Source organism: Bicyclus anynana, chromosome 7 (genome assembly GCF_947172395.1).
Source record: "Bicyclus anynana chromosome 7, ilBicAnyn1.1, whole genome shotgun sequence".
Classification (NCBI taxonomy): domain Eukaryota; kingdom Metazoa; phylum Arthropoda; class Insecta; order Lepidoptera; family Nymphalidae; genus Bicyclus; species Bicyclus anynana.
The window spans coordinates 4,368,186-4,380,797 of record NC_069089.1 but is presented as its reverse complement, the minus strand read 5'-3'; the positions used below and the strand labels follow the sequence as shown (position 1 = coordinate 4,380,797).

Sequence of the window (12,612 nt, the reverse complement as noted above, 5' to 3'; positions counted from 1 at the left end):
ATTTATTTTCACAAATAAAAATGCGATTAGAGTTTCTAGGCATCTAAACTGCCTATATGCAAAAAATCTTCTTAGTTTTGTTCAGCAGGCGAGTAGCCTATTGTTTATCAAAATACATAATTAATAAACAGTAGAAACCAAATGTCAGTAAATAAATAGACCAATAGTTAAGAGAATCATCACAAAAAACAAAAGCTCGTCTGCGTGAAAGCTCCCATTCGGCTTGTTTATTTTCGACACATTCAACTGATTTTCACAAAATATTAAGAAATTATATACTTACCTAAACCTTCCTCATAAATCACTCTGTCCATTAGTGAGATGATTGGTGAGGTTGTCACCGCATGAAAATGTAGGTATATAATATAGACAAGATGCAGAAGACTCCTTAAAAGAATTCCTACCGTCTTCAAACGCTGGAAGTCAGCAAAGCAAACGAAAATGATAAATATTCGTCATTTAACGCCTCGTTTCACATTGTCTCAAAGCGGACGTCGACAAAGAAAAACATGTTTCTCTTTAATTAAATGCAAAATTATTGTTTTGCTCAAATTAGGTAATTGGCGGAATAACATTCGCTACTTTTTACTTGTTACGTAAATTGTGTTTCTGTAATTTCTAAAAGTAGGTAATTATACTTTTTTTTTTTAATTAAAACATTTATAAACCTTGCTAAACATAATAATTAACGAATGTACATCGTTGATTCGTAAGTTAATACGTAGTGCTACAGGCTACAGATCGTGAAGTCATACCTGCCTTTCTCATGAATTAATTATATCTATTGGTGAGAATGGTATGAAAATTTTTAAATTTATAGCGAATAGACAAAGACGAACCTTGTTATATAATTTATGCATAGACTAGCTGACACAGCACAGTTTCACCCCAGTGGTTCCCGTTCCCGTAAGAGTAGGGGGATAATATATAGCCTATAGCCTTCCTCAATAAATGGGTTAACTAACACTAAAAAAACTGTTAAAAAAAGACTTGTGCTATAAAACACTCGAGATAAAAAATTCCAAACAGTACGTATTTGAATGCTGTGGGGTAGAAATATTAGACTATAACATCATAATTATTTGTATATATAGAACACCCTCATCCAACGCAAATGATTTCCTTTATGAACTATCCTCTCTTCTTGAAACTCTAATGCGAAGACGTAATAAAAAAAATATTCTTTGTGGTGATTGGAATATCGACATATTAAAACAAAACTCAATAACGCAAGACTTTATCGATATTTTACATAATAACAATCTACATAATCATATTCTTAAACCTACAAGGCGCAATGCCTGTCTAGATCTTATAGCGAGTAATCTCTCTGATGTTAAAGCAAATATACATTATTTGGGGTTGTCGGATCACGAAACGGGACAAACTATAACAGTTGACGTTATTAAAGATCCCAAGATTAAGACAAAGCCAAAGTTTTGGTTTGAAAATAGAAGGGACTTTTCACGAGAAAATTTAAAAAAATTTAAAGAATGTATGTCAGCACTATCATATAGCGATATGTTAGCTGAAAATAATTTAGACGTTGCGTTTAACACATTCCATGACTTAATAACTCTTTTTTACGATCTATGTTTTCCAATTATTCGAGTAAAAATACAACAAAAGCTTTTAAAAAATAGCTGTATGACCAAAGCACTTAAAAGGGCATGTATAGTGAAACGAAAGATGTACCTCAAATATCTTTACACATCTACCAATAAAAACCTAAATAAAAAGAAGTACCATAAATATACACAAATTCTAAAAAAATGTCTGCTTCAAGCGCAAAAAATTGGAGCTACCAAATATATCCAGAAATCCACAAATAGCAGTGTCTAGCATCTTGGAAACTTATAAAAAATTCTTTTCAAAACGATACCGTGAAACATGAAATTGACGAAATCTTAGTAGATGGAGAAGTGCAGACAGATCCTGACTCTTTATGTGAACATTTTAATAATTATTTTATTAATTTGACTAACAAAAATACAAATACGATTAATGATTCCGCTAATGTAGTCAGGATACCTAATCATAATACGAGTCTATATTTGACACCTATTAATGAATTAGATATAATAAAAATTATAAAATCACTAAAAAACACAAAATCAGTAGGTTACGATATGATTAACACTACAGTATTAAAAGAATGCGCACTAGTCCTAGCATACCCGATTACTTATTTAGTGAACCTATCATTCGAACAAGGAATGTTCCCAACAAAATTAAAGAAATCTGTTGTGAAACCCATATTTAAAAAAGGTGATAAACAATTGCTTGAGAACTATAGACCAATCACACTTATACCAATTTTATCTAAAGTATTTGAGAATGTTATGAATAACAAAGTATATCATTATCTTAACACATTTAATTTACTAAAAAATACACAATATGGTTTTAGAAAAGATAGCTCGACAACTTTAGCTTGCTTTTCTTTAATAAAAAATGTAACAGAATGTTTTAATAATAAAATATATCCCCTGGCATTATTTCTGGACATGACAAAGGCTTTTGATTTCGTGTCCCACAGTTTATTATTGGAAAAGTTATACAGGTACGGCATACGAGGAAAACCTCTTGACTGGGTTAAAAGTTATCTAAAAAAACCGGGAACAATGTGTAGAGATTACTAAGACAGTTGGGAACAAAAGATGCCAATTTTTATCTAAATATAGACATAACGCTTTTGGAGTTCCCCAAGGCAGAATTTTGGGACCTCTATTGTTTACAATATATATTAATGACTTGCCAGATGCGATATCTCATGACTGTATTCAATTTGCTGGCGATACTACATTGATCATTAAATGTAAAAACAAGCATGACATTGAAAAAGAAGCTAACATTTCATTGACTAAAGTAATAGACTGGCTAAATGACAACAACTTGCAAATCAACTTAAATAAAACTAATTACATACATTTTCAAACATATAATAATACTGCTACTGACCTTAATATCAAATATAATGACATTGTTATTAATAATATAGAATCAACAAAATTTCTAGGTATTAATATTGACAAATTCTGTAACTGGAAAGCTCACATCCATGGGGTATGTTGTAAACTAGAAAAGTTTGTTTATGTTCTGAAACGTGTCAAACAAACAACTACTCACGAAGCCGCACTGATGGCCTACCATGGATATGTGTCTTCACTGCTTAGATATGGTCTGATACTTTGGGGAAACTCGGTAGATTGTGATAGAGCATTTAGAGTACAAAAGAAATGTATCAGGGCACTCTTCGGTGTGGATATGCTCCACAGCTGCAGACCCCTGTTCACATCTTTAAAAGTATTGCCACTACCTAGCTTATATATTTTCGAAATGTGTATGTCTGTAAAAAAAAATCCAGAACAATTTATAAGCTATAGATCAATAAAAAATTTGAACACCAGGTACAAATACAAGCTATGTATACCTATGCAGAGGCACAAAGTTACCAGCAAAAATATATACTGCATGGCGGTAACTTTATTCAATCACCTACCTGAATACATAAAAAAATTAGCTGTAAATAAATTTAGGAAGACATTATTTGATTTATTAATGAAAAAGTTGTACTATAGCGTCAATGATTACATGAATGAAAAACTTAAATAGGGACATTGACCATAAAAGTGACATTTATATTGACATTTTTTATTGACATTTATATTAACATTAATTAATTCGAACTTTGTTTTATTTTTATTGTTTGTAAATTTGTTATTTGTAAATTAATTTGTAAGATCTGTTAACTTTTGCACGCCAACTATGGCAGGATATGTGTTAAAATATAATATAAGACCTATGTAAATATACCATATTCTGGCGAAATAAAAATGATTGATTGATTGATTGATAAAAGAATTTTTCAAATCGGACCAGTAGTTCCTGAGATTAGCGCGTTTAATTAAACAAACAAACTCTTCAGCTTTATAATATTAGTATAGATAAGAATAGATCATGAAATAATATCCGATGGCTGCCTACCTAATAATACCAGCGTCGATCAAATCCCTAAAAACCTTCTACAGTCGGACTTTAATTAGTCTAATGATGAATTCAGATCTCTTATTAAAACATTTTCCCAGACTTCAGAATTAATTAATAAAGTGTAGGGTTATTAATAATGGCAGGCACTGTAGCAAACTTGCACACCGCATATGATATGCAAATGACCGATGCATTACAAAATAAAAGCATAAGTAGACTATCGACCGCCAGGTCGCCGCCCTATGATTGCGGCCTGATGACTATGTTGTTATGACCAGTTCATCGCAGACTGACATTGTTGCCGCTACCCGCAGACCGCATAAACAGTGGAAACATTGAAATCAGGAAATCAGCAACATTGTGCATTCTTCGTTACTGAAATGCGTTTAAAGTTAACTTTGCGTTAACGTTTTGTATAAGCAAAATACGCATACATATTATATTCTGCAGCGTAACACAATACAGTAGTTCTCAGTAATAATGTCCTCAGTTATAAAAAATCGATATAGTTAAAATATATAATAACACTGCAATAATGTTTTAGAGAAGCTTAATTGTCCTCTAGTATTTTGGTGTTTTACTTATATATTTCTAGCAAACCAATAAGACCAGAGAGAGAACAAATACAGGAAAGGCTTTACAAAGTATATGCTTACATGAACTACCAACTACAACATAACAACTCACCAAATAAGACAACTTACCTCGATCGACCCATACGAAAATGACCTTATAGGAAATACTACGGCTAAGCAACTTTTTTCGGTTTCGTATTATTGCAGTTTGTGGTAGTCTGCAAGCACATTTAGCGGGAATTTTAAAATAAGTCCATTAGAAATAGTTTCCCAGTCTTCCCAGTATCGATTGCTAGTATTTAGGTTACGCGACAACCGCAGTCCCTTTGGCTATTTGTGTCGACTGTTGTTGAATAGTTAAATTTTAGTTTAAACGCGGTCTACCGCAGTATTGGTAATGTTTCATTAAAACTAAAGTCTATTCTAACAAAGCAAATACATTGATAATTGAAAATATCTATATTCGGTCATAGATAAAATAGATATACCTAGTTAGGTAGGTACGTATTGGAATAAAAATCAGATTTAATTAAAGACGGCCATATCCTGTTGTACTTCTAAATTTAAAAAAGTCTGGGGTTCTATTTACGGTAAAGTTTTGTTAAAACTAAAGAGGCTGATCTAGTAAAGGAAAGTTTGATCTTATATTTTTTAATTAAATTAATAAACAATTTAAAATTACAAAGCCGGTAATGGAAGCTCTCGAATGGAATATTTTTTCTCGGTACTCCACATTTTTCATTGTTGATGAGATTAGTCCGGACAAACAGACACACAGATGAAAAATTTAAAAGTTTGTTTGTGTTTTAGTTTCATATATAAACTGCACTTGCACTTGAGAAACACAGTTGTTTGAAATCACTGACAATTTAATTATATTAAGTGTACCTACGTAAGTGTAAGGAGTAAACGACATAATCTAAGATCTGTTTTAGAAACGACCTTCACCCACCATGGGTGAAGGTCGTTTCTAATACGGATCTTCTACTAACAAGTTGACGAATAATTAAAGAATCGAGTGGTAGAGACTGACATATATTGCCGACCCCACTTGAGTAGAACAAGGTAAAGGAGATGTTGATGTATGGATTATACAGATTAAAGCCGCCTGTTTATAATCTTAAACAAGCAAATAACTGAGCGTCATGTTCGGCGCAGACACCACGTGCACAAGAACTCGTGAGCAATGAGATAAATCAGCACCGTTAATCATCCTACGTCACTTCACGTAGTACTAGCGCTCAGACCAATTACCTTTGAACTTGTATCGCACTCAACCAACGAAATTGTCTATCGTTTTTTGAGGGGGACGAGGTAAACTCACACATCCTACTAATATTATAAACGCGAAAGTTTGTATGGATGTTTGTTACTCTTTAACGCTGCTACTACCTAAGCGATTTGGCTAAAATTTGGAATAAAAATAGATTTTACTCTGGATTAAAACATAGGCTACTTTCATCCCGGAAAAATCCATGGTTCCCGAATTTCACGTGAACGAAGTCGCGGGCGTCCGTTAGTCGAAAATATTTTACACCAAAATATATACCCTGTGTATCACACTACACACAAGTATAAATTTAAATCGTAATTACACACATGTGTAATTTTAAGACAATGAAACATCGATTCTGTAGACGCTGTTTGTATAAACACGTTAGATTGTGATCATATACTTTTGACAGAGGGGTAACGTCTAACGAGGCAGGTCTATGTTAATTGGTCTGAGTACTACCAAGGCTGTATGAGGCATCACGCCTCACGGTGAGTCATTGACCGGTGCTCGGCATTCTCGTAAGGCTCTAGCGTAAACTAGCTTTAGCCTTTGTTTTTAAGTGTTTTCGTACGGAGTGGTAAAGTGTAATGTTTGTCTCTTTGTATCAATAACTCCACGGTAAAAACGCCGGACTCACGCAGATATGTCATAGGTTCGATCCCTCATGGAATGTTTCACATTTTAAAGATGTGGCATTATTTATGTTCCATATAACTAATGGACTTTCACAGCTATACATAATACTTGCGAGCATCACTGTGCTATTTACATCTTTAATTATACTAGTTAGTTTGGTAAGCCTATGATGAAGGCTTATAGTGTATAACCTAGTGATGACTAGGTTATACACTATAAGCCTTGACCAATCATATCACACACATCATGATAACATCAGGTGAGATCGTAGTTAATAAGAGCTTACCTTAATTTATCTATACTAATATTGTAAAGAGGTAAAGTTTGTGGTATTTTAGGGGGTAATCTGGATCTACTGAACCGATTCTGAAAATTCTCTTACCACTAGAATTTAGATTATATTCACTAGAAATTATAATTTAGATTATTTTTTTAGCCACGTTATTTGCGAATGTCATAGACTATCCTCTCAGCTAATGAAATTCCACAGCTATTCATATTGTGAACACGACATTCTTGAGTCGTTTCCATCTTTGCTTATACTAGTATTGTACTAGTTAGTAAGTTAAACCTCCAGCTTTGGCTGTATACCTAGTCATCAGGACTAATATCACACTAATATAATCAGTGGCGTGCACTTTATAGATGCAATAAAACACTGTCTGTAACTGTAAGGACTCAATACAAACCTATGTTGGACCACAGAATACATAATTGGAAAACGAATTTTCCAATTTTTACTTATATTTCATATCCAGTTAAAAACCTTGTGCATGCCACTGCACACACATCACTATAACATGAGAAGTCAGTTAAGTTATTTATTCAATGACTGAGAACTTGAGTGAGATCTCACCTGTTGTTATTGACGATGCAGTCTAAAATGGAAGCTGGTTAACTTGTAACAGGTACAGATTTATTCTACCCATACCTACCTCTAATAATGGAATAAAAATAAAAAGAATACTAAAGGTTCATCAAACAAATGCATATGCATGGCGGCATATCTTTGCTAGTAGGAATTGGAACTGGTATTAATTAATTTAGTACAGATCGTTCCCGAGCTTTTAGAATATTACCAGTGTCGCGACATCGTAAAAGCCTTGCACAAATAAAGCCGTCAAAAGCTCGTAAAACCGAACTGTCGGTGGCGATTAAAACGGTATGCCCGCTTGATATTATAATTATTTGAATTTCCACTGCCGATGCCGGCTCAACGAGCTTTTTTACGTTTTTATTTCGTTCTCGTTGAAATAAACTACTTGTAACCATACTTTAGTGTTTGCTTTTGCTTAATGTAAGGACCGGTTTCAAATGAAATCCACGTTTTGATTGTAAACATTACCGGTAAATTGTTTTAATAGAGTCCATTTGCATGACCATTTGTAAAACCCATACTACTGTATTTGTAATATGATTATTATGTTTATTGTATGTATTAACAACGCGATCTCGTATTCACACATTTCTGATACTATCTTGTACATCTGTATACTGTCAAATTATAGACTTAAATTTAATGAATAAAAGAACTAGATTACAATATAAGTGGGCCTCATAAGAAGGCTCAGAGTCACACAGCGGGCGATGGAACGAGCTATGTTAGGAGTATCTCTGCGTGATCGAATCAGAAATGAGGAGATCTGCAGAAGAACCAAAGTCACCGACATAGCTCAACGAGTTGCGAAGCTGAAGTGGCAATGGGCGGGGCACATAGTTCGAAGAGCCGATGGACGTTGGGGTCCCAAAGTGCTGGAATGGCGGCCCCGCACTAGTAAGCGCAGTGTTGGCCGACCCCCCACCAGGTGGACTGACGACATCAAGCGAGTCGCAAGGATTCGCTGGATGCAGTATCGTGATGTTTGGAAGTCCCTACAAAAGACATATGTCCCGCAGTGGACGTCCATCGGCTGATATGATGATGATGATGAAAGCATCCATCAGTTTTAATACAAGTACTTGGCTGGTAGGTAGGTAACTGTCTAGGTAATTTTCTGAACCCATTACTATTGTAAAGTTTTAGTAATTTGCAAAGTTCAACGAAAGCGTGTCCTATCGATTCGTCGCCACCGGCGTCGTGGTGCCGTTTAGATTTCAGGATTGTGATAGCTGATGATTGATACGCCGTTCCTAATACACACTTTATCTATCTTTTATGCCTCGTTTATTTTGAGCTTGTTTATCTTCATTTTAACTGATGGAAATCCAATGGTAATTGCTCTTTCTAACGGTATCTAATCACATACGGTTATCAATGCAAATCTTAATGACTCCACGACAGAGTATTCAAACCAAACCTTAAATTTCAAGTGAAACTCCTCATCCACGTAGGAATTACGATGTTGGACTCTCTTAAAAGCGGTCGAGAAATCTATTTTTGATTATTTGCAGGGGGAAGAGAAATATTGGTCATGTCTTCAACATGGCTATTCGTATGTTACTTAAAACACTCTTTAAAGTTGAATTTCATTTATCTCTCAAAAAAGATTCTCCAGAAAATTCAATTCAACCCCTTCTGTACCCAAATCGTGGCAGTATTTCTAAATTATGGCAACTCTTAACGCAATCTGTCACTGCATACGCACGGGGCTCAGAGAAATCTGATAATTCAAGGGGGAGATATAACAACCCTGCCCTCTATCAAAGAATACGACCACCGGGTCTTAAATTCCAAGGATAAACCGACATCGTATTTTCGATGTTTGTTTAAAGTACCAAAGTATTCTTCTATTACAAAACTACGGATGAAATTTCAGTTAATATTGTTGTAAGGTTGGTAAAAACTAGCAAAATACATATTTAAAATATTGGTTGGTGAGGGGTTATTATATTCTGATGTATATGTGTATATCCAGATACATTAAACAGATTAATAAATAGAGAACAAGATCCAAGTCACAACGTAACCTATTGAGTCCAAATAAGAACATAAACCACCAGATGCAAACAGATAAGACCGCCTTTTTGTATTTCGTTTTCTTTCTTATTTGTTTGTTTCCTTGTTTTGTATACAGATAAAATGTATAAATAAATAAACCTATTCAAATTATCACAAGGACATTGATCTGCCACTCAGGTTTTGATGTTAGGCGCGTAAATGCTTTAGGCAATAGTTAAATACCACAATTTATAGTTAACTATTAGAGTATAATATTCATTGATTTTACAGACTGAACGTGATCTATTTTTAACCCCCGAAAAAAAGAGAAGAGGGGTGCTATAAGTTTGACGTGTCTGTCAGTCTATCTGTCGCACCGTAGCTCCTGAATGGATGAAGCGATTACTATTTAGTTTTTTTTTGTATGAAAGGTGACTTATGCGCGCGCTTAGACATGTTTGATGAAAATCGGTTGAGCCGTTTTAAAGTTCTGGGGGTTGAAAGTGGGGAAGAACAACCGAATGTGTGCAAATATACTTGAGTGGGAGAGCGCACAGAAACGATTTTGATGACTTGATCGAAAGTGAAATTAATAATTTCATGACCTCCAGGGGTTTTTAAAATTTTCAATTTTATGCTATTAAGTCTTCTCACCGTATTGCTTGTCGCAGGGTGGGTGCGTGGCGATGTGATATTAGTTCAATTCGAGTCGGCTTAGATCGTTCGCGTAAGCTTGACGAATAGTATCCCACAAATGGGAGAGGAAATTTAGAACTCGTTTGTCACGGAGCGTGATTTACTTGCTTATTTCCTACGTCGTGGGAAGGATTGATTTCGATTTTGTAGGATTTATGTAGTGAATTGAGCACGTAGGTAATGGCTGGGGTCTAGAGATTCGTTTTCTAGTTTACTATTCTATGCCAATGTTTGCTCTTACTATTGTTGATTGCGACGCGAAAATACAATACGATTGTTTATAAAAACATTGAATTAACTTTTAAAAGCAGTACATTGTCTCTATGAAAAAGTCGTTTTCTAATGTGCTATTTTTTTTTAGTCGGTTAGTACATGGCGTCACCGCTTTGTACCGATAACTTTTGCGTTAGAAAAAAATATTCGAAATAAATAAGGATTACCGGCTAAAGTAAAATGAAATATGTTGCAAAAATATAATAATTCAGAAAACGTACTATAAGAGCCCAGTAGATGTGACTTCGATTCGGAGGTCGTATTTTTTTTGAATCCGGTACGGGGCAAGGACCTCCAACTTTTCAGTTATGTGCATTTTAAGAAATTAAATATTACGTGTCTTAAACGGTGAAGGAAAAATATCGTAAGGAAAACCTGCATACCTGAGAATTTTCTTAATTCTCTACGTGTGTGAAATCTGTCAATCCGTTTTGGACTATTAGCTTAACCCCTCTCATTCTGAGAAGAGACTCGTGCCCAAAAGTGAGCCGAATATGGGTTGCTAATGATGATTATAATAGTTTCACAGACCTCCAAATTTACCAATGACGACAAATAAAAATTCAGCTTAAGTGTTACCATAAATAAATGGCCGTAATTTATATAATAATAGTAGGACAAGATAATTTCAAATTTCAAAACCAAGAATGATAATTATATAGCTGTAGGGCGATTTAGGGCTTTGACGTGGATGTAATAGAACCAGTGTTAGTAATTACAGTACAGACACGTAACGTAAGCCTTGTTCACACTGTGCATTCAAGGCTGCGTCATGCATCCAACTAAAAGCGTCAGATTTTGGCGTTTGCAGTTCTAGTCATACAATATTAGGCTTTTGATCTCTACCCCTCTCATTCTGAGAGGAGACTCTCAGAATGAGAGGGGTTAGGCCAATAGTCTACCACGCTGGCCTAATGCGGATTGACAGACTCCACACACGCAGAGAGTTAAGAAAATTATCTGGTATGCAGGTTTCCTCACAATGTTTTTCCTTCACCGTTTGAGACACGAAATATTTAATTTCTAAAAATGCACTCAACTGAAAAGTTGGAGGTGCACGCCCCGGACCGGGTTCGGACTCACAGCACCCTCCGAAATCAGAGGCAGAGGTCACAATCCACTGGTCTTTACGGCTCTCTTATATTAGGCTTAGTTTGCATCAATAAATATTTGTTGGTTTTAGAGTCATCAATTTATCAAAATACTTTTAATGGCCCATTGGACTGTCCTACTCCATATTGGAAAAGAGATTTGTAATTTCCATCTCCTTCTGCTTCAATGCGGCTTGGTGAGCTAGCAACCCATTTCACCACAGCTCACTGTTGAACACGACTCTCCTCTCAGTATGAGGGTTAGGCTATTATAGCTTGGCAACTTTGTTCGTAACACTCCCTATGGTCCTTGCGGGCTGGTGGGCGTGTAGCGATGAATGAAAAACCCACGACTGATGCACCTCACTTCCCCGCACGCACGATTTCACACCCGCGCAGTCTTTCTCCCCCGTCGCCCGCATATCATGGGAGTGTCATCAACGAACTTGCCAGACTATAGTCCAACGCTATGCGCTGGCCCAACGCAAATTGGCAGACTTCACACTCGTAGAGAATTAAGAACATTCTCAGGTAAGCAGGTTACTTCACGGTGTTTTTCCTTCAGCATTTGGAACAAATGGTATAAAATACACACCCCAGAATTCGAATCTAAGCACTCCAAATCGAAGGCAGAGGTCATATCCAATGGACTATAACAACTCACACTACCTATCAAAATATAATATTCAAACTTTCGCTAAGTTTCTGTAGCGGAGTTTCGATATAATCTTGTTAGAAGCACCAATAAGTAATTACTTCCAATCTTCATTTCTGTTTATTCTGCAAGACATTATGCTCGCCGCATCATTAATTATTGTCAAAATCTTTCGTTCTTTGTAGTAACTTCTTGTGAACTCTCGCCTTTATTAGTGCTGTGTAGGACAATTTTACGTCTGACAAAATTTTGGTATCAATCATACTGTTAATTTTGGCAAAATTTTGTAACCTAAGTAAAATTTACAAATCAGAAATTCCAGATGCTCAATGGCTTCCTCAATATTACCTTTTCAAGGTTAGTCAACAAGGAACCCTTTATAGTTTCGCAGTTTTGACATGTCCGTCCGTTGATGATTTATACTAGAAAGTACTATTATTAACAGTCTTCAAAAAAGGAGGAGGTTCTCGTGTATGTTATTTTTTATAATGTGTGTTACCTTATAACTACGTTTTACGTTACGTACTTTTTGACGGCCTCCG

The 12,612-nt window shown here is 35.3% G+C and overlaps 1 protein-coding gene across 6 annotated transcripts in view; it reads left to right on the top strand.

The window, feature by feature from the left end:
* The window catches only part of LOC112047239 (protocadherin-like wing polarity protein stan), a 227,333-nt gene that overhangs the window by 150,950 nt on the left and 63,771 nt on the right, over positions 1 to 12,612 (top strand). The window lies entirely within an intron of this gene.